At 59.6% G+C, this 22,640-nt stretch overlaps 1 protein-coding gene across 18 annotated transcripts in view; it reads left to right on the top strand.

The window, feature by feature from the left end:
- The first annotated feature begins 338 nt into the window (after positions 1 to 338).
- Positions 339 to 22,640, top strand: part of NR1H3 (nuclear receptor subfamily 1 group H member 3) — a 475,049-nt gene continuing 452,747 nt past the window's right edge. For 9 of the 18 annotated variants that reach the window (XM_085646590.1, XM_085646587.1, XM_085646586.1 and 6 more), the window contains exon 1: positions 341 to 448. The gene's annotated coding sequence lies outside the window, so the exon portion shown is untranslated. Of the gene's footprint in view, positions 449 to 22,640 lie in introns of all 18 variants that reach the window. The other 9 variants (XM_085646604.1, XM_085646603.1, XM_085646602.1 and 6 more) reach the window with 2 other exon arrangements.

The following is a 22,640-nucleotide window of genomic DNA, read 5'->3' as shown; positions in this document are numbered from 1 at the left end:
TGTTACCCCCACCATGCACTCCGTGCCTGTGTTACCCCCACCATGCACTCCCTGCCTGTGTTACTCCCCCTCCATGCACTCCTGCCTGTGTTACCCCCTCCATGCACTCCTGCCTGTGTTAACCCCTCCATGCACTCCTGCCTGTGTTACCCCCTCCATGCACTCCTGCCTGTGTTACCCCCTTCCTAGAGCCCCTGCTCTTTGCACTCCCTGCAGGAGCACTTGTTGCTCGCTCACTTCCTGGGTGAAGGCCCCTCCTGCCCTCAGTCCCTCCCTGCAGCAGGACAGCCCTCACCCCCCCCCGTGTTTGTGTTGTCAGGGAGGCAGGCCATGCTGCCAGGAAGCAGGGTCAGGGGGAGGGCTGTGGAGGGAGGAGCGCAGGCATGTGACTGCTGCTCGTCTTACAAACAAAAACTTTACGACAAGTCGGGGAAGTGGAGGCTGTGAGGTGAGGAGAGGGGCTGTGTAGGCCCGGAGGGGTCTATGGAGGTGCGGAGGGGGGTTATGGAGGTCCGGAGAGGGGGAGAAGGGAGGGGCGGGGCTATGGAAGTCCGGAGGGAGCTGTGGAGGTCCAGAGGTGTGAGGGACGGTCAAGGTTAGGGGGGGGGCTGTGGGGGGTCTAGATTGGGTCTATGGGGGTCCAGAGTGGGGGCTGTGAAGATCCAGAGTGGGGGCTGTTGGGGTCCAGAGTATTTATTTATTTATTTTATTTATTTAATGCTTTTTTATATAGCGCGGACTTTACCCGAAGGTGTCAGAGCGCTTCACAATAGGAGCAGTAATGATACATAACGAGAAAATGACAAGTGAGCATGTTACACAATCAAACGCAGAGCAGGTGCTGTGGGGTCCAGAGTGGGTCTGTGGGGGTCCAGAGTGGGGTCTGTGAAGATCCAGAGTGGGGGTTGTTGGGGTCCAGAGTGGTGGCTGTTGGGGTCCAGAGTGGGGATTGTGGGGGGTTCAGAGTAGGTGCTGTGGGGGGTCCAGAATGGGTATGTGGGGGTCCATAGTGGGGGATGTGGGGGGTCCCGAGTAGGGGCTGTGGGGGTCTAGAGTGGGTCTGTGGGGGGCCATAGTGGGGGCTGTGGAGGGTCCAGAGTAGGGTCTGCGGCGGTCCAGAGTGGGTCTGTGGGGGTCCAGAGTAGGTGTTGTGGGGGGTCCAGAGTAGGGGCTGTGGGGGGTCCAGAGTAGGGGATGTGGGGGTCCAGAGTGGGTCTATGAGGGTCCATAGTGGGGGCTGTGGGGGTCCAGAGTAGCTGCTGTGGGGGGTCCAGAGTAGGGGCTGTGGAGGTCCAGAGTAGGGGCTGTGGGGGTCCAGAGTGGGGGCAGTGGAGGTCCAGAGTAGGTCTGTGGGGGTCCAGAGTGGGGGCTGTTGGTGGGTCTAGAGTAGGTGCTGTGGGGGTCCAGAGTAGGGGCTGTGGGGGTCCAGAGTGGGTCTGTGGGGGTGCAGAGTAGGGGCTGTGGGGGTCCAGAGTAGGTGCTGTGGGGGTCCAGAGTGGGGTCTGTGGGGGTCCAGAGTAGTGGCTGTGGGGGTCCAGAGTAGGGGCTGTGGGGGTCCAGAGTGGGGGCTGTGGGGGTCCAGAATAAGGGCTGTAGGGATCCAGAGTAGGGGCTGTGGGGGTCCAGAGTGGGTCTGTGGGGGTCCAGAGTGGGGGCTGTTGGTGGGTCTAGAGTAGGTGCTGTGGGGGTCCAGAGTAGTGGCTGTGGGGGTTCTGAGTGGGTCTGTGGGGGTGCAGAGTAGGGGCTGTGGGGGTCCAGAGTAGGTGCTGTGGGGGTCCAGAGTGGGGTCTGTGGGGGTCCAGAGTAGGGGCTGTGGGGGTCCAGAGTAGGGGCTGTGGGGGTCCAGAGTGGGGGCTGTGGGGGTCCAGAATAAGGGCTGTAGGGATCCAGAGTAGGGGCTGTGGGGGCCAGAGTTGGTCTGTGGGGGTCCAGAGTGGGGGCTGTTGGTGGGTCTAGAGTAGGTGCTGTGGGGGTCCAGAGTAGTGGCTGTGGGGGTCCAGAGTGGGTCTGTGGGGGTGCAGAGTAGGGGCTGTGGGGGTCCAGAGTAGGTGCTGTGGGGGTCCAGAGTGGGGTCTGTGGGGGTCCAGAGTAGGGGCTGTGGGGGTCCATAGTAGGGGTTGTGGGGGTCCAGAGTGGGGGCTGTGGGGGTCCAGAATAAGGGCTGTAGGGATCCAGAGTAGGGGCTGTGGGGGTCCAGAGTGGGTCTGTGGGGTCCAGAGTGGGGGCTGTGGGGCGTCTAGAGTAGGTGCTGTGGGGGTCCAGAGTAGGGGCTGTGGGGGATCCAGAGTGGGTCTGTGGGGGTCCAGAGTAGGGGCTGTTGGGGTCCAGAGTAGGTGCTGCGGGGGTCCAGAGTAGGGGCTGTGAAGATCCACAGTGGGGGCTGTGGGGGTCCGGAGTAGGGGCTGTGGGGGTTCAGAGTGGGACTGTGAAGATCCAGAGTGGGGGCTGTGAAGATGGAGTGGGGGCTGTGGGGGTCCAGAGTGGGGGCTGTGGAGGTCCAGAATAGGGGCTGTGGGGGTCCATAGTTGGGGCTGTGGGGGGTCCTGAGTAGGTGCTGTGGGGGTCCCGAGTAGGTGCTGTGGGGGTCCCGAGTAGGGGCTGTGGGGGTCTAGAGTGGGGGCTGTTGGGGGTCCAGAGTAGGTGCTGTGGGGGGGGGTCCAGAGTAGGGTATGTGGGGGTCTAGAGTGGGTCTGTGGGGGTCCATTGTGGGGGGTCCAGAGTAGGTGCTGTGGGGGGTCCAGAGTGGGGGCTGTGGGGTTCCAGATTAGGGGCTGTGGGGGTCCAGAGTGGGGGCTTTGGGGGTCCAGAATAGGGGCTGTATGGATCCAGAGTAGGGGCTGTGGGTGTCCAGAGTGGGTCTGTGGGGCTCCAGAGTAGGTGCTGTGGGGGGTCAAGAGTAGGGGCTGTGGGGGGGTTCAGAGTAGGGGCTGTGGGTGTCTATAGTGGGGGCTGTGGGGGTCCATAGTGGGGGCTGTGGGGGGTCCAGAGTAGGGGCTGTGGGGGGTCCAGAGTAGTGGCTGTGGAGGTCCAGAGTGGGGGCTGTGGGGGTTCAGAGTGGGTGCTGTGAAGATCCAGAGTGGGGGCTGTGGGGGTCCGGAGTAGGGGCTGTGGGGGTCCAGAGTGGGACTGTGAAGATCCAGAGTGGGGGCTGTGGGGGTCCAGAGTGGGGGCTGTGGAGGTCCTGAATAGGGGCTGCGGGGGTCTAGAGTGGGTCTGTGGGGGTCCATAGTGGGGGCTCCCGAGTAGGTGCTGTGGGGGGTCCTGAGTAGGGGCTGTGGGGATCTAGAGTGGGTCTATGGGGGTCCATAGTGGGGGCTGTGGGGGTCCAGAGTAGGGGCTGTGGAGGTCCAGAGTGGGGGCTGTGGGGGTCCAGATTAGGGGCTGTGGGGGTCCAGAGTGGGGGCTGTGGGTGTCCAGAATAGGGGCTGTGGGGTCCAGAGTAGGGGCTGTGGGTTTAGAGTAGCTGCTGTGGGGGGTCCAGAGTAGGGGCTGTGGGGGGTCCAGAGTAGGGGCTGTGGGTGGTCCAGAGTAGAGGCTGTGGGGGGTCCTGAGTAGGTCTGTGGGGGGGTCCAGAGTAGGTGCTGTGGGGGTCCAGAGTAGGGGCTGTGGAGGTCCAGAGTGGGGGCTGTTGGGGTCCAGAGTGGGGGCTGTGGGGGTCCAGAGTGGGGTCTGTGGGGGTCCAGAATAAGGGCTGTGGGGATCCAGAGTAGGGGCTGTGGGGGTCCAGATTGGGGCTGTGGAGATCCACAGTGGGGGCTGTGGGGGTCCGGAGTAGGGGCTGTGGGGGTCCAGAGTGGGACTGTGAAGATCCAGAGTGGGGGCTGTGGGGGTCCAGAGTGGGGGCTGTGGGGGTCCAGAGTGGGGGCTGTGGAGGTCCAGAATAGGGGCTGTGGGGGTCCATAGTTGGGGCTGTGGGGGGTCCTGAGTAGGTGCTCTGGGGGTCCCGAGTAGGTGCTGTGGGGGTCCCGAGTAGGGGCTGTGGGGGTCTAGAGTGGGGGCTGTTGGGGGTCCAGAGTAGGTGCTGTGGGGGGTCCAGACTAGGGTATGTGGGGGTCTAGAGTGGGTCTGTGGGGGTCCATTGTGGGGGGTCCAGAGTAGGGGCTGTGGAGGTCCAGAGTTGGGGCTGTGGGGGTCCAGATTAGGGGCTGTGGGGGTCCAGAGTGGGGGCTTTGGGGGTCCAGAATAGGGGCTGTATGGATCCAGAGTAGGGGCTGTGGGGGTCCAGAGTGGGTCTGTGGGGCTCCAGAGTAGGTGCTGTGGGGGGTCAAGAGTAGGGGCTGTGGGGGGGTCCAGAGTAGGGGCTGTGGGTGTCTATAGTGGGGGCTGTGGGGGTCCAGAGTGGGGGCTGTGGGGGGTCCAGAGTAGGGGCTGTGGGGGGTCCAGAGTAGTGGCTGTGGAGGTCCAGAGTGGGGGCTGTGGGGGTCCAGAGTGGGTGCTGTGAAGATCCAGAGTGGGGGCTGTGGGGGTCCGGAGTAGGGGCTGTGGGGGTCCAGAGTGGGACTGTGAAGATCCAGAGTGGGGGCTGTGGGGGGTCCAGAGTGGGGGCTGTGGAGGTCCTGAATAGGGGCTGTGGGGGTCTAGAGTGGGTCTGTGGGGGTCCATAGTGGGGGCTCCCGAGTAGGTGCTGTGGGGGGTCCCGAGTAGGGGCTGTGGGGATCTAGAGTGGGTCTGTGGGGGTCCATAGTGGGGGCTGTGGGGGTCCAGAGTAGGGGCTGTGGAGGTCCAGAGTGGGGGCTGTGGGGGTCCAGATTAGGGGCTGTGGGGGTCCAGAGTGGGGGCTGTGGGGGTCCAGAATAGGGGCTGTGGGGTCCAGAGTAGGGGCTGTGGGTTTAGAGTAGCTGCTGTGGGGGGTCCAGAGTAGGGGCTGTGGGGGGTCCAGAGTAGGGGCTGTGGGGGGTCCAGAGTAGAGGCTGTGGGGGGCCCTGAGTAGGTCTGTGGGGGGGGTCCAGAGTAGGTGCTGTGGGGGTCCAGAGTAGGGGCTGTGGAGGTCCAGAGTGGGGGCTGTTGGGGTCCAGAGTAGGGGCTGTGGGGGTCCAGAGTGGGGCTGCGGATGTCCGGAGGGGGCTGTGGGGGTCCAGAGGTGTGAGGGGCTGCGGGGTTCTGGAGGTGGGGCTCTGGAGACCCAGGAGGCTGGTGAACCCTGAGAAGTGGAGATATGGACAGACATGCAGTGGTGGTAGGGGGTAGGCGTTGGGCTGTCAGCAGTGTCTCGCCCCCCTCCACTGCTCCACTGGGAGTGGTTCAGGGTGGCAGCCTCTGGGGAATCTGTTTCTACTACTAACGTGCACCCCCCTCCAGGTCATCAGTTACTGATACTCCCCCCCGAGGTTCATGGGCTCACATGGCAGCTCCACAGGGTGCCCTACTCCACCCCAGCCCAGCTTCCCGGGGATGGCGGGGGTGGAGGGGTGCTTCAGTCTGAGAGCAGGAGGTGCTCTTCTAACAGCTACGACTGCTTCACAGGTGGACCACACCTCAGACCCTCTCCACCTTGCTGACCCAGTCTCACTGCCCACTGAAGGTGTTTGTCCTGCTCTACCCTTCCAGAGTACCTGTCTCAGCCTCACTGCCCTCTGAGGGTTTCTACACTGGTCTGTATCCTTTCAGAGTGCCTGTCCCAGCCTCTCAGCCCTATGAGGGTTTCTACCCTTTTCTGTATCCTTTCAGAGTGCCTGTCTCAGCCTCACTGCACTCTGAAGGTGTCTACCCTTCTTCATATCCTTTCAGAGTGCCCATCTCACCCTCACTGCACTCTGAAGGTTTCTACCCTTCTTCATATCCTTTCAGCGTGCCTGTCGTAGCCCAACTGCCCTCTGAAGGTTTCTACCCTGGTCTGTATCCTTTCAGAGTTCCTGTACCAGCCCCACTGCCCTCTGAGGGTTTCTACCGTGTTCTGTATCCTTTCAGAGTGCCTGTCCCAGCCCCACTGCCCTCTGAGGGTTTCTATCCTTTTCTGTATCCTTTAGAGTGCCTGTCCCAGGCTATCAGCCCTTTGAAGGTTTCTACCCTTCTTCATATCCTTTCAGCGTGCCTGTCGTAGCCCCACTGCCCTCTGAGGGTTTCTACCGTGTTCTGTATCCTTTCAGAGTGCCTGTCCCAGCCTCACTGCCCTCTGAAGGTTTCTACCCTGGTCTGTATCCTTTCAGAGTTCCTGTACCAGCCCCACTGCCCTCTGAGGGTTTCTACCGTTTTCTGTATCCTTTCAGAGTGCTTGTCCCATCCCCACTGCCCTCTGAGGGTTTCTACCGTGTTCTGTATCCTTTCAGAGTGCCTGTCCCAGCCTCACTGCCCTCTGAAGGTTGGTTTCTACCCTTCTTCATATCCTTTCAGAGTGCCTGTCCCAGCCTCACTGCCCTCTGAAAGGATATGAAGAAGGGTAGAAACCCTCAGAGGGCAGTGAGGCTGGGACAGGCACTCTGAAAGGATATGAAGAAGGGTAGAAACCAACCTTCAGAGGGCAGTGAGGCTGGGACAGGCACTCTGAAAGGATATGAAGAAGGGTAGAAACCAACCTTCAGAGGGCATATGAGGCGAGGAAAGACACCCCTCAACTGTGATCACATCGATTGGTCGAGATAAGGCAGAACCGAGATTACCAAAGGGACAATATATACAAAGAGAGAAGAACCTCTACTATGAAGGATCTCCATAACTGTTCTCATTACGTAAGACTTCTCCTTTCCAGCCAAGTCAGCCCATAATCTAGGTGTCATTTTCAACTTTGATCTTTTTAAGGACAACATCCAGAAAGTTACCTCAACTTCTACCTATCTGTTTCTTCTGCTGTAACCAAGTTCACGATACGGTCTCAGAAGGACCTTTGCATCTCCTGGTTTATGAGTCTTCACAATCTTTCATGGATATAAAATTCCATCCCTAGACTGTTCCTGGGCAATTATTGGGCCTAGTCGCTGGGGCGAAGGGAGCTTCGCTCCTTTCCTACAGATTGTTCAACAGTCGAAGAGCGGCTTTTATTCGCACTGTTTAATTGCTACATTGCCTATAGTTCATATTCTGCTCTTAGCCTGCTGTCAATACCCGGGGTCTGTCGCTCCCAAACATGGGGCAGCACTTATTCGATGATGGCTGCTGTTGGACCCGGCCCTCGTAACATAGTCAGACCTGACCCCTGCACCTCACACCAGCCCCGAGCCCCTGGCCTAGCCGATCCTTCCCACCAGAACACACGCACCCGACCCAGACTTCCCCCGTCCATAGGCCTTCCTCCTTCGGCCACCCCGGGCCCGCGTGCCCACTGCATGCACCAAGATGGCCGCCCGGCCCCAGCGCGACCCTAGCCTACAGGCGCCACTCCGGCTGGAGGACATCGCGCCCCCCTTGGGATGAGAGAGGGAGGAGCAGTTTCCATCACACCTCTGCGCTTCCCTGGGACGGTGGGTTTCGATCGACCTGCCGGCCTCCCTGAGGGCTGGCTCCACGCCTGCTGGGTGTCTGGGGCTCCTCCCGGCCCTGAAAGGATCAAAGGACAATGGCAGGAAACCCCCAACAAGCGACCCCCAGGTGACAAGACCCCTGCCTGCACAGACTCCGGACATCAAAGAGGAGTCGCCCTATAACAAGGGGTGCCCTGGGACTGTCCGGCAGATTCGCCTTGGAAACACCTGCGCCCTGCTGAGTGACTCGCGGCTCCCTGAAAGATCGTAAGACCTCCGAACTTGTGCTTGAGCCCTGCTGAGTGACTCGCGGCTCCCTGAAGATCGTAAGACCTCCGAACTTGTGCTTGAGCCCTGCTGAGTGACTCGCGGCTCCCTGAAGATCGTAAGACCTCCGAACTTGTGCTTGAGCCCTGCTGAGTGACTCGCGGCTCCCTGAAGATCGTAAGACCTCCGAACTTGTACTCGAGCCTGCTGAGTATCTCGCAGCGCCCCCAGACTCCCTTGGTCCCGCCGGACCCCACGACGACAAGCGTAACCCCCAGCTCGAGGATTGTGAGCTGTGCGCCGGATACGCTCCTGCATTTGATCCATTCCCCCAAAGACTGTCCCGCTACCTCCTAACCCCCCTCCAAGACTTTGTGAGCCCGCGCTCTACTTGTATATATATTGCCTTGCTGATCATAAAGATCTTACCACTCCGATCTGATAAAGATTTGCTCTTAAGTACTCTCGGTGTGGTGTCTCTTTGTCGTGTGGTGCCGAGTGTACGATCCTAGATACGAGATTCCTCCCCTGAGGAGTCTCCCGCCAGTGCCCGGCTACGATACCTCGAGGGTTGGTCTCAGGACAGTCAGGGCCCCCTCTGGGCCCCTCTGAGGTCGCCTTCTAACATTGGTGGCAAGCGACGGGATTCGGGCCCATAATCTAGAGATCGTACCGTGAACGGCTGAAGCACTACCGACAAAGATGGCAGAAGGAAACACCGTGGTTCTCGTAGAAGACGACGCCAGTACCGTGTTCCAGGTGGAACAGCTGGAAGAGTACACTCACAGGGAACTAAAGCAATTCTGTAAGGAACTCAGAATCGCTACCACTGGTCTCAACACCAAAGAAGATATGCAAAAGGCACTGAAAGCTTGGGTGGATTCGGGAGCCCCCCGCCCAGAAGGAGCGGTGGAGCCCCACGACGAAGCAGGACCCTCCCAAGGAGAACGCAGCAGCAACCAGGTGCGAGGCTTCGTACCAGACGGGGGCCTATCCCCGGAGGAACTCGCAGACAGAGAAAAAAGTCGCCATCACGAGCTCAAATTAGCCAAACTCAAAATTGAGGGCGAGTTGAAATTAGCCGAGAAAAAGCTAGCAGTAGAACAGTTGCGAGTGCAAGGAGAACTGGAAGAGAAGAAACTCCAACGAGAACACGAGGGAAGGAGACTTCAACTAGAACATGAACGCAGTTTGAAGGAAATAGAACTGAAAGCAAGAAGCGAAGAAGCGCGGCCCCCGGGGAACCGGGAGGCGGCCGCCCCGACGGAACAGAAGGTCCACATCCCCAAGGATGTGGTCAAGGAATATTACAAGAATGATGACATTCAGCAGTGGTTTCGGGCCTACGAGGTCACCATGACCTCCCATCGGGTCCCGCAGAAGGATTGGGGGGCTGGGTTATGGGGACGGTTCCTGAGCGAAGGAAGAGACACCCTGCTCGACCTACCCACCTCCATGCAGACCTCATATGAACACATGAAAGCGGCCCTCCTCACAAGGTACGGCCTCACCCCGGAGATGTACCGCCAGCGGTTCCGGGACTGCCGGAAGATCCCGGGTACCACCTGGGTGGAATATGTGAATTTCTTCAGCCGTGCCTTCGATGGGTGGATCAAGGGCAGCAAGGTAACCACCCTGGAAGAACTATGTTATGGGAACACCTGGCTGCCAACTGCTTTGTGGAACTACGCTAGCATCTGCTCGACAGCAAGCTCACGGACCCGAGAAAGCTGGCTGTCGAGGCGGATGGTTGGACCAACACCCGGGTCTCCCGGGGCCCTGTAGGAGAGTACCCCCGAGCCAGTCAGGGACCACCCCGCCAGAGAGGGGGGGGAACCAGGGAGGGCAGAGAGAGCCCCAGACTAGTCCCCCGAAGTCCCAACCTCCGCCTTTCCCGGCACCCCCACCAGCTGTATCCGGCCCCCCCCTGAGACGGGGGCACCGGGTAACCATCACTTGTTTCCGTTGCCAGAAGCCCGGGCATTACGCCAACGACCCTGAATGCCCCATGGCCCCACGCACCAACCAGGCAGCACCCCCCGCTAGACAGATAGCCAATGTAGCCCTGGGGGAGGAGGTTGAGGAGGCCGAGGAGTGGGAACCCGCCGCTATGGCCCTAGTGTCCTTAGGGGATAGAGAGATGGTCCCTGGGAGCCTCCTGCCCTCTAACACAAAGAAATATGGGCAGCTCGTCACGATCAATGGCCACCAAGTAGAAGCCCTCCATGACACCGGGGCCAGCATCACCGGTGTCCTCAGCCATTTAGTCCACGAGGACCAGGTCCTCCCCAACGTATTTTGCCCTGTCATTTCAGCCGACAACACAGAAAGCCTATGTAAGGTAGCCCTGGTGCCTTTCGAGTGGGGAGGGGTGGTCGGTAAACTGAAGGTCGCAGTGAGAACATCCCAGCCCGTCGACTGTCTCCTGGGGAACGACCTGGAAAGTTCCCCCTGGGGGCAAGTTGAGCGCAAGACCCACCTAGGGATGATGGGCCTCCCTGAGTGGGTGTGCGCCACCACTCGATCCATGGCGGCTCGACTGACCCCCCTGAGGGACGTCGACGACGCCCGACCCCTGAAGATGGGATGGTCCCGGCCGAGGGCCCCCACATCCCCCCACCGGAAGAGTCGCTCGCCAGTGACGAACCACCGCCTTCCGACTCCACCCCAGACACCGAGTTAGGCGATCTGCCCGAATTAGCACAGTGGCGCCACGAAGGGGGCCCCTCCCGAGAGGAGTTCTGCCGAGAGCAGGCTACCTGTCCCACACTGGTCGGGCCCCGGCAACAGGCAGAGGCCCAGGCCGCAGGCGACCAGGCGGGGACGCACCGGGTCTATTGGGAGAATGATCTTCTGTACAGCGAACAGAAGTCAGTGGAGCTAGGGTCCGGCCGAGTGCTGGTGGTACCCCTACGCTTCCGAGACCTCCTCCTGGGCTTGGCCCACGACGTCCCCCTCGCAGGCCACTTGGATCAGGACAAAACATACAGTCGCCTCGTGACTCACTTCTACTGGCCCAGAATGAAAGCGGATGTAGAAGCCCACTGCAAGTCCTGTCCCACGTGCCAGGCCAGTGGGAAGAGTGGAGGGAAGCGCAAGGCTCCCCTCCAGCCCTTCCCTGTCGTCAGTACCCCTTTTGAGCGGGTCGGGATCGACATTGTAGGACCTCTGGACCCCCCAACTTCCCAGGGGCACCGGTTCATCCTCGTCCTGGTGGACCATGCCACTCGTTACCCTGTGGCCATCCCCCTGCGCACCGTCACGGCCCCCGTGGTGGGCCGGGCGCTGATGGGGATCTTCTCCCGCATGGGTTTTCCCCGCGAGGTCGTGAGCGATCGCGGTACCAACTTTATCTCCCGATACATGAGGTCCTTATGGCAACAGTGCGGGGTGTCCTACAAGTTCACCACCCCGTACCACCCCCAAGGAAACGGCCTGGTAGAGCGGTTTAACCTACTCTGAAGGGGATGATCGCGGGCCTGGAAGAGCCCCTCCGGCGTAAGTGGGACCTCCTGCTCCCCTGCCTCCTATTCGCATACCGAGAAGTTCCCCAGAAATCCTTGGGTTTCAGCCCCTTCGAGCTACTCTACGGGCACCCCGTCAGGGGGCCCCTCAGCCTGGTCAAAGAAGAGTGGGAGGCGGCTCCCCGAGGCACCCCCCGAGACGTGTTCCGTTACGTCCTGACCCTCCGCAATCAGACTAGGAGGTTCCGGGAAATGGCAGAGGCCAATATGGAGGCGAGTCAGGAGGAGATGAAGCGCTGGTACGACCAGAATGCCGCGCTAGTCGAGTTTCAGCCGGGCCAGCTGGTGTGGGTCATGGCCCCCGTGAAACCCTGCGCTCTCCAGGATAAATGGACCGGGCCCTTCAAAGTAGTTGAGCGAAAGAGCCCGGTCACGTACTTGGTATACGTCCAGTCACCCCGGGACCCCCTCCGGGTCCTCCACGTGAACCGCCTCAAGCCCCACTTTGTGCGGACAGAGCTGAGCCTCCAACTGGCCACTGACGACGGGTCCGAAGAAGAGTCGGATCCTCTCCCTGATCTTCTATGCACCAAGGAGAAGGACGGCTCCGTAGAAGGAGTGAACCTCTCCCCGTCTCTCACTCCCCAGCAACGTGAGGATTGCCGCCAGCTCCTAGGGCAGTTTCCGGACCTTTTCTCCCTGGTCCCCAAGGTCACCGACTGGTGTGTCCATGATGTGGATACCGGGGACAGCCCGCCAGTGAGACACCGAGCCTACCGAGTCCCCGATCGGGTCCGGTCCTGTATCCAAGCCGAAGTCTCGAAAATGTTGACCCTAGGCGTGATCGAACCCTCAGACAGCCCCTGGGCCAGCCCCGTGGTCCTGGTCCCAAAAGCAGCCGCCCCCGGGGTCGCCCCGGAACTCCGCTTTTGAGTGGACTACCGGGGACTCAATGAGGTCACCCGAGCCGATGCCCACTGTGAGAAGTTGGCCTGATGTATGATGTCACTAGTTCTAGTGTACACCTTATATCAGTCCAAATACCCTTATGGTGATTGGTTGTAAAGTCAACCTTATAGACCAGCTATCCTAGTGGTAGCATGGACAAGAGCAGTCTTAGGCTAAACTCTGAATGGCATGTGAAGCCAGCTGTGATACCATATATAATCCATTGAATACCAAATGAAAGGACACCACAACAGATATATATATAAAATAAAGTGTATTTATTCTAGTCAAACCCTCAGCACTCTTTATGAGATTAGAGGTAAGTACAACACAGTCTTATTTAAGCATACATTAAGTCACACAGGTAAGTAATACAGTTAGGCCCTAGGGGCCACGCAAACCATATACTAAGTAAGTGGTATAAGGACCACTGTCACGGAAATAGAATAGGCCTAGGCCTAGGGAATCGCTGGGGCTACACTACACTAGCGTTAGTTAGGAAGTGGGAGGCCCACGGGATTCGTGTGCAGAGTGGAAACACTCACGCGTAATGCGTAAAAGTCACTAGCAATAGTACAGTTTAGAAAACGATAGATTTAGGACACTTCCGGAGTAGCTAGGAAGTTGAGACTGGAAAACTAGACACTAGGATAGTCACTATCCTGATGAGCACCGGAGTACCCAAGTTACCTAGCCCACAGGCTGTGGGTGCATAGGGGTGAAGATGCGTCGGTTTTCGTCGTCGACTCCTATGGATGCCTGAAGAAAGATGCTGACAGGCAGTCAGTGAAGAGTGTCCGGTGGATCCCAAGGCTGGGATCAAGAAGAGAGGAAACCTGCAAGCAGAAGGGACAGAGTCAAGGTCACTAGCCAGTGACCACGTGGAACCAGGAAGGAACCAGGCGATGTCGTGAAGATTGCAGGTGAAGGTGAAGCTTGTCGCTGCAGCCAGGAGGACCAGGAAGCGTCGAGGACGACCAGGACCAGGAGGCGAGCTGTCCCACGAAGGCTCTTGCTGTCGGCGGCGTCGAAGTTGGACTAGGACTCACCAAGCCTTGGCAAGCTGAACCCACGAAGAACGGAGGACTTGCTTCTGGTGCAGACCAGGAAGGTCTGGGGTGCTTCTTCTTTGCAGAGAAGCGGGAGCCAGTCTGGAGGAGCCAAACCAGCGCAGAAGATTTCAGGGTGCGTCGTCACAAAGGCCACCAGCCAGCGGGCAAGCAACCGGACAGACGTGGCAAGCAGGAAAATGCAGAAGGGCCCCACGCAGGACTCGTGGAGTGTGGGGGGCTGATCTTCGGTGCAGATGGTGCTTGGGGTTGGGGCTTCTCAATCCCCGGTGCACAACTTCGAGGGTGCCTCAGAAGCTGCGCTTTAAGTTACTAGCCACTTTTCCCAGGTAGCCGGTCCCACGTCGCTCGTCGCCTCCACGGATCTCAGCTTTGCTGTGGATGTGGATCAGGGTCGGAGAAGTCTGGAAGTCAAGGCTCTGGTCGGGCTCTGCAGTCGGTTCCTCGTAGAACGTGGGCAAAGCAAAGGGTAGTCTCTTGATGGTGCCTGTTTGCACAGGGTAGCCACTCCTTGGCCACAAGGGAGATTCTTCAGTCTTCTTCTTTCGTCGAATGTCGAAGGTCCAGAGTTTCTGTTCAAGTTTGCAGGTTCAGGATAATCTAAAGTCTTGAGGCCCAACTCCCACTCTTATACTAATCTGGGGGGCTGGGATACCTGCTAGGTCACGCCTTATGGGTGGGACCTGGGAGGGGGGTGGTTACACCCCCTTCCCTTTGTCCAGTTTCGCGCCAGGACTGGGGCTGGAGTGCCCCAGCACCGGTTTGAACTGGACTATGCATGGGTGTTGGACAGGCCACACGAAGGGCTTGCTCCCTCCCCGCACGACAGGGCCCGAGCTCCGGCCCACCAGGCATAACCCACGAAAAGCACCCGTACCCCGTCTCCCGACGGACCTTTTGCCCTCGGACCTCTACTCATCACGGGGCCCAGCCCTACCGGCCCCCCCGGCCGGTTCAAGCCGCCATCTTGGGCCCTGCACCACGAGGCCGCGTGGCCTCGGCCCGACCCTAACCCCGGGCCTGACCGGCCCCGACATCCCGGCACCACCATCCACCCAGGAGGTGAGCGGACCACTTGGCCGGTCAATGGGAGGACGAAGTGTCAAGAGCTCTTCCCCCGCCAGGTGCCGATCGCCCCCAGCTCCCCCAGGCGCTGGCTCCACCCCCTGCTGGGTGTCTGGACACCTTCATCCCGGGCCCTCCGACCTCCAAGTGCGAGGGTCCGGACATCAAAGAGCGCCTGCCCTATAACTGGGGCAACTCCGGAGCAGGAAGGCAGTTGTATCCTGGAGTCGAGAGACACCGAGAGAACTCAGCCTTGACGGACTACTGGCGCTGCCGTAGCCCGCTCTTGTGAACCATCGCCCTGCCTGCTGGCGCTGCCGCGGCCTTCTACAACATCCATCCTCGTCGGGACCTGCTGGCGCTGCCGCGGCCCGTTGTAACGACCATCCTCACCGGGACCTGCTGGCGCTGCCGCGGACCGTACATCGACCATCTTTCCGGGACCTGCTGGCGCTGCCGCGGCCCGTTGTAACGACCATCCTCACCGGGACCTGCTGGCGCTGCCGCGGACCGTGCATCGACCATCTTTCCGGGACCTGCTGGCGCTGCCGCGGCCCGCACCAACGAAGCTCGAGGATTGTGAGCTAATCATCATCTCATCCAAACTACCTGACTGGTAGACAGACTGTCCCGCTACCCCTTACCCTGCTTTGAGAGACTTGAATCGAGGGGACCCCTGAGTCCAGACCTCCTTGTACCATTCAACCGTACCTTAAGAAGTGCTTATAAAGAACACTGAACCTTATCCGTGTGTGGTATCTGTCTGTGGGGGGGAAGTTACTTATCTGTACGATCGCTGGAGACGGCTCTCCTCGGAGACCTCTCCTCCTGACCCCGGCCGACCCTCCCGGTCCGTCTATCCTTTCTAACATTGGTGGCCAGCGGCGCGATCCGAATCAACGCGTAATCGTACAGAGAGTAGCTCACCCCACGACAACAACACGATGTCAGCCAAAGATAGCAACTCCACCGAGAAATTCCAAATGGATAAATTAGAAGAATACAACCACCGCGAACTGAGACAATTCTGCATAGAACTTGGCATTGCTACCACCGGCCTGAGTACCAAAGAGGATCTAAAGCACGCCCTAGAGTCGTGGGCAGAAACTGGGGTCGCCGGACCCTCCGACCAAAGCAGCATCACACCAGAGGGGAACGCCACGGCTCCCGAGGAGCGGGGAACGGGCCTCTCGCAGGAGGAGATCCGAGAAAGAGAAAGAACCAGACTGCACGAGTTGGAAATGGCACGACTCAAGATGGATGGGGAGCTCAAGTTAGCTGAACAGAAACTCAACCTCGAGCACATGCGGCTCCGAGATGAACGAGAAGAGAAGCAGAGACAGAGAGAGCTGGAGGAGAAAAAAATAACGCTCGAGCACGAGCGCAAACTGGCGGAAATAGAACTTCGGAAACAGAATAAAGAACTGGGGGTGCCTGAGCGACCACACACCCCGGGGCCAATAGAAAAAAAAGTCCACATCCCCAAGGCTGTTGTCCGCGAGTATGTCCGAGAAGACGACATACAACAATGGTTTAAAGCCTACGAGATCGCCATGACCTCCCACCGGATCGACCGGAGTGATTGGGGAGCCGGACTCTGGGGGAGGTTTATCAACGAGGGGCGCGATGCCCTACTGCAGCTCCCAGATCACCAAATGTCGTCCTACGACCACATGAAGGCTGCCCTCCTCACCCGCTACGGCCTCACACCCGAGATGTACCGCCAGAGGTTCAGAGATTGCACCCGGATCCCAGGTACAACTTGGGTAGAATACGTGAACTATTTCAGCCGTGCCTTCGAGGGTTGGATAAAGGGGAGCCAGGTCACCACCTACGAACAACTCTTTAACCTGATGGTATGGGAGCACCTGTCGAACAACTGCTTCGTTGAGCTCAGGCAGCACCTCCTCGACAGTAAGCTGACTGACCCCCGGCAGCTCGCCGCCGAAGCTGACCGATGGGAAAGCACCCGAGTGGGCCGGAGGGGGCCACACGAACAGAACAGAAACAACCAAGGCCAGCACCGTCCTCGGGGAGGAGGAGGGGGCCAGGGGCGAGGGAGAGACGCCTTGCCCGCAACACCCGTGGCCAGCACCCCGGCTCCGGCCGGTCGGGGCAACCCCCCGTGGCGTCCTGGGGTCCGAGCCAACGTCACGTGCCACCGATGCCAGCGAGTCGGCCACTACGCCAATGACCCGAGCTGCCCGCAGAACCAAACACCCAAGCCCCGCCAGGTAGCTGCCGCCGCCCTGGGGGAAGAGCGATCATTGGAGGAACCAGAGGAGTATGAGCCGGCCCAGCAAGAGTGGGAACCGGCCGCCATGGTCCTGGCGTGCTTAGGGGGAAGAGACATGGTCCCGCGGGCTCCCCTACCCGCTAACACCAGGAAATACGGTCAGTGGGTGACCATTAATGGACAGCGAGCCGAGGCCTTGCGTGACACAGGCGCCAGTGTGACGGCCGTCCGCTGTCACCTGGTGAAGCCCGAGCAGATCCTGCCGAACATTCTCTGCCCCGTCCGCTCGGCAGACAACTCTGAAAGTATGTGTCAAATGGCCTGCGTTCCATTCGAATGGGGAGGGGTCTCCGGCCTGTTGAAGGTGACGGTCCGGGACGATGCCCCCGTGGACTGCCTCCTGGGGAATGACCTCGAGAGTTCCCCGTGGGCCACCGTTGAGAGAAGAGAGCACCTGGGGATGCTGGGCCTCCCGGACTGGGCCTGCATAACCACCCGGTCCATGGCCGCCCGTGCCGTCCCTCGATCGGAAGAACCCGAATGGCCAGCACCTCCGCCCCCAGTCGCCCCAGTAGAAGACAACGACGAGGCCAGCCTCCCGGACCCGACGGCCGAAGGGGACGCGCAACCCCAGGACCTTCCTGACCTGGCTCAGTGGCGTCAAGAGGGGGGGCCCACCCAAGCACAGTTCCGCCAGGAACAAAAGACCTGTCCCTCCCTCGAGGGACTCCGCCAACAAGCCAGCGCCCAGAACGCAGGGGACTCCACCGGAACTCACTGGGTCTACTGGGATAACGACCTGCTATACAGCGAGCAAAGAATCGCCGAGCTGGGGGCCGGTCGAGTGCTGGTGGTACCTCTCCGCTTCAGAGACTTTCTGCTCAAACTGGCCCACGATGTCCCCCTGGCTGGACACCTGGGCCAAGATAAAACGTACAGCTGCCTAGTGACCCACTTTTTCTGGCCAAAGATGAGGAATGACGTCCTGAACCACTGCCGATCTTGCCCCACATGCCAAGCCAGCGGGAAGAGTGGGCGGAAGCTGAAAGCCCCTCTGCAGCCCTTCCCTGTGGTCACCACCCCGTTCGAGAGGGTGGGGATAGACATCGTGGGGCCTCTGGACCCCCGCACGGCACAAGGACACCGGTTCATCTTAGTACTGGTGGACCATGCCACCCGCTACCCCGAGGCGGTGCCCCTACGGACCGTGACCGCTCCGGTGGTTGGCCGGGCCCTAATGGGGATCTTCTCCCGGGTAGGCTTCCCCCGAGAAGTCGTCAGCGACCGAGGCACGAACTTTATATCCAAATACATGAAGTCCCTCTGGCAACAATGCGGGGTCACCTACAGATTCACGACCCCCTATCACCCCCAAGGGAACGGACTAGTGGAGCGTTTTAACCGCACCCTCAAGGGGATGATTGGGGGATTGGAAGAGCCCCTCCGTCGCCAGTGGGATGTACTACTCCCGTGCCTCCTCTTCGCCTACCGCGAAGTTCCCCAGAAGTCCCTCGGTTTTAGCCCTTTCGAACTCCTGTACGGGCACCCTGTGCGAGGGCCCCTCAGCCTAGTAAAAGAAGGTTGGGAGATGGCCCCCCTAAAGACCCCTCCAGACGTCTTCAAATACCTCCTGGCCCTACGCAATCAGACCCGGCGCTTCAGAGAGATGGCCAAGGCGAACCTCGAGGCCAGCCAGGAGGACATGAAGAGGTGGTATGATCACAATGCCTCCTCCGTTGAGTTCGAGCCTGGACAACAAGTATGGGTGATGTCCCCCACCGAACCATGTGCCTTGCAGGATAAGTGGACGGGGCCCTTCAAAGTGGTCGAGCGCAAAAGCCCCGTCACTTACCTCATCGACCTGGGGACCTCCCGGAACCCCCTTCGGGTCCTCCACACCAACCGACTCAAACCACACTTTGTGCGCTCAGAACTCAGCCTCCTGATGGCTACGGACAGTGGGGCAGAGGAAGACTCCGAACCCCTCCCGGATCTTCTGAAGACTCAGGAGAATGACGGCTCCGTGGACGGGGTCCGGCTCTCTGACACCCTCACTTCGGAGCAACGCCAGGGCTGCCGGAACCTCCTGCTGCAGTTCGCTACCCTGTTCTCCCTCACCCCCGGGGTCACCCCTTGGTGTTTGCACGACGTGGACACCGGGGACAGTCCCCCTGTCCGACACCGGGCCTACCGCGTACCAGATCGGGTACGGGCCTGCATACAGGAGGAGGTGGCCAAGATGCTCACAATCGGGGTCATCGAGCCCTCGGACAGTCCCTGGGCCAGTCCGGTGGTATTGGTCCCCAAAGCCGCTGCCCCCGGCACCGCACCTGAACTTAGATTCTGCGTCGACTACCGGGGCTTGAACGCTGTCACCCGGACCGACGCTCATCCGATCCCCCGAGCAGACGAGCTGATCGACCGGCTGGGGGCTGCCCGCTACCTCAGTATCTTCGACCTAACAGCGGGCTACTGGCAGATCGGCCTCACACCCAGGGCTCAGGAACGGTCAGCCTTCTCTACCCCCGATGGCCACTACCAATTCAAGGTCATGCCCTTCGGCATGAAGAATGCCCCCGCCACGTTTCAACGCCTCGTGAACCAGGTCTTGGCGGGGCTCGAAGAGTTCAGCGCTGCCTACCTGGACGATATCGCTGTATACAGCCACCACTGGCCCGACCACCTCCGTCACCTCCAAGAGGTCCTACAGGCCCTCCAGCGGGCCGGCCTCACAATTAAGGCCGGCAAGTGCCAAATTGGCCAAGGGTCTGTGACCTACCTGGGGCACCAAGTGGGAAGCGGGCTGGTGGCCCCGCTACAACTTAAGATTGCTGCCATCCAGTCCTGGCAGCCCCCCGTCACCCAGACCGAGGTCCGAGCCTTCTTGGGGCTCACCGGCTACTACCGGCGGTTCGTGAAGGACTACGGCAGCATCGTGGGGCCCCTCACGGGTCTCACGTCCAAGAACCAGCCGAAGCGGATTAACTGGACACCCGATTGTCAAGCGGCCTTCGAGAAGCTGAAGGCCGCTCTATGCACCGCCCCTGTGCTCCAGGCCCCCGATTACAGTCGGGAATTCATGGTACAGACCGACGCCTCCGACCACGGCATCGGGGCCGTCCTTTCTCAGTTAAACCCCGAAGGTCATGACCAGCCGGTGGCCTTCATCAGTCGACGTCTCCTGGCCCGAGAACAGCGCTGGAGCACCATCGAGAGGGAGGCCTTCGCAGTGGTGTGGGCCCTCAAAAAGCTCCGGCCCTATCTCTTCGGTACCCACTTCCGGGTACAAACCGACCATCGACCCCTGCAGTGGCTGATGCAGATGCGGGGGGAGAACCCAAAACTCTTGCGCTGGTCCATTTCCCTGCAGGGAATGGACTTCACTGTGGAGCACCGACCAGGCCAAGACCACGCCAACGCGGATGGCCTGTCCCGCTTTTTCCGCCTCGACGAAGAGGGTCCCCAAGGAGATGGGTGACTCTCCCCGCCTTCAGCTGGGGGGGACGCATGTTGGACAGGCCACACGAAGGGCTTGCTCCCTCCCCGCACGACAGGGCCCGAGCTCCGGCCCACCAGGCATAACCCACGAAAAGCACCCGTACCCCGTCTCCCGACGGACCTTTTGCCCTCGGACCTCTACTCATCACGGGGCCCAGCCCTACCGGCCCCCCCGGCCGGTTCAAGCCGCCATCTTGGGCCCTGCACCACGAGGCCGCGTGGCCTCGGCCCGACCCTAACCCCGGGCCTGACCGGCCCCGACATCCCGGCACCACCATCCACCCAGGAGGTGAGCGGACCACTTGGCCGGTCAATGGGAGGACGAAGTGTCAAGAGCTCTTCCCCCGCCAGGTGCCGATCGCCCCCAGCTCCCCCAGGCGCTGGCTCCACCCCCTGCTGGGTGTCTGGACACCTTCATCCCGGGCCCTCCGACCTCCAAGTGCGAGGGTCCGGACATCAAAGAGCGCCTGCCCTATAACTGGGGCAACTCCGGAGCAGGAAGGCAGTTGTATCCTGGAGTCGAGAGACACCGAGAGAACTCAGCCTTGACGGACTACTGGCGCTGCCGTAGCCCGCTCTTGTGAACCATCGCCCTGCCTGCTGGCGCTGCCGCGGCCTTCTACAACATCCATCCTCGTCGGGACCTGCTGGCGCTGCCGCGGCCCGTTGTAACGACCATCCTCACCGGGACCTGCTGGCGCTGCCACGGACCGTACATCGACCATCTTTCCGGGACCTGCTGGCGCTGCCGCGGCCCGTTGTAACGACCATCCTCACCGGGACCTGCTGGCGCTGCCGCGGACCGTGCATCGACCATCTTTCCGGGACCTGCTGGCGCTGCCGCGGCCCGCACCAACTAAGCTCGAGGATTGTGAGCTAATCATCATCTCATCCAAACTACCTGACTGGTAGACAGACTGTCCCGCTACCCCTTACCCTGCTTTGAGAGACTTGAATCGAGGGGACCCCTGAGTCCAGACCTCCTTGTACCATTCAACCGTACCTTAAGAAGTGCTTATAAAGAACACTGAACCTTATCCGTGTGTGGTATCTGTCTGTGGGGGGGAAGTTACTTATCTGTACGATCGCTGGAGACGGCTCTCCCCGGAGACCTCTCCTCCTGACCCCGGCCGACCCTCCCGGTCCGTCTATCCTTTCTAACAATGGGACACCTTGTGTGCCCCAGGCATGTCTCATTCCTTTCAGCCCTCCCTGCCCCAATACACTAAAGTCTGTCTGGGGAGGTGCTAGCACCTCCCCAGGCTGTGGATGTGGATCAGGGTCGGAGAAGTCTGGAAGTCAAGGCTCTGGTCGGGCTCTGCAGTCGGTTCCTCGTAGAACGTGGGCAAAGCAAAGGGTAGTCTCTTGATGGTGCCTGTTTGCACAGGGTAGCCACTCCTTGGCCACAAGGGAGATTCTTCAGTCTTCTTCTTTCGTCGAATGTCGAAGGTCCAGAGTTTCTGTTCAAGTTTGCAGGTTCAGGATAATCTAAAGTCTTGAGGCCCAACTCCCACTCTTATACTAATCTGGGGGGCTGGGATACCTGCTAGGTCACGCCTTATGGGTGGGACCTGGGAGGGGGGTGGTTACACCCCCTTCCCTTTGTCCAGTTTCGCGCCAGGACTGGGGCTGGAGTGCCCCAGCACCGGTTTGAACTGGACTATGCATGGGACACCTTGTGTGCCCCAGGCATGTCTCATTCCTTTCAGCCCTCCCTGCCCCAATACACTAAAGTCTGTCTGGGGAGGTGCTAGCACCTCCCCAAGCAGGAAACCTATTGTCCAAGCCTCCCTTGCCAGGATCACTCCCAGCAGCAGGGGGTCAGACTCGTGTCTGTGGCAGCAGCATCCATTTTGTGATGCTGAGGCTTTGGTTAGAGTTAAACAGCAAAGTAGGATTTTAACATGTCTCTCCCTCTAGAAGGGAGGAATAATATCCTCATCACCAGAAATGGTATGGGGGTATTATCCCAAAGTGTTAGACACCTTACACGACATGTTTTGATAAAGCCAACCCATAGTTACCATAACCGTTTAAGATTATAAGGCACTTTAAGAGTATATGGTAGGCTATATCATAGAACAGCTATAAGGACATGGTTCCGAAAGCTGCAGACAGGCTCAGCTCATGCTAGAGCACCATCTCACATGTTCCCAAGCACTCTGCCTCCAGGATTGTTAAGGCCTGCCATAGGAGTGACTGATAGGTACACATGTGTCTATATATAAGGGTAGATATAGGCATACTATATCTAAGCAAGGGGTGATTACACGACCTTGCCCCAGCTGAGTGATCAGCCAGTTGTGTCTGATTGGAAGGCCAGACTAGGGGTGGCATAATACATGCTGCAGCCCCTGGGAGGCCTAGGGTACACCTATGCCCTGGGTACCTAGGGTACACTGTACAGGGTCCAATAAGGTGATCCTTACCAATTGGTTATGTACCTAGGGTACATGGAGTCCATTTTAAAGAGAGAGCAGACAGCCTGAGACCCTGAATGGCAGGATCTCAGGCCAAATAAGTCAAAAAACCAGCTAGACACTAGGCAAAAAGTTGGGGGTAACCATAGTCAGATATCCACCTTCCTACACAACCCCCCCCCAAACGAAAGGAGATAAGGCTGGCCTTGACAAGGTAAGCCTCTATTGCCTAAGTGGCCATATAAGGAAGAACTAGCACTGGCATGGTTACCCCCTGT

The sequence above is a fragment of the Triturus cristatus genome, chromosome 3_1, assembly GCF_964204655.1.
Source record: "Triturus cristatus chromosome 3_1, aTriCri1.1, whole genome shotgun sequence".
In the NCBI taxonomy this organism is placed as follows: Eukaryota; Metazoa; Chordata; class Amphibia; order Caudata; family Salamandridae; genus Triturus; species Triturus cristatus.
Note: the sequence above shows the minus strand (reverse complement) of the source record. Positions and strands in the feature narration are given on the sequence as shown.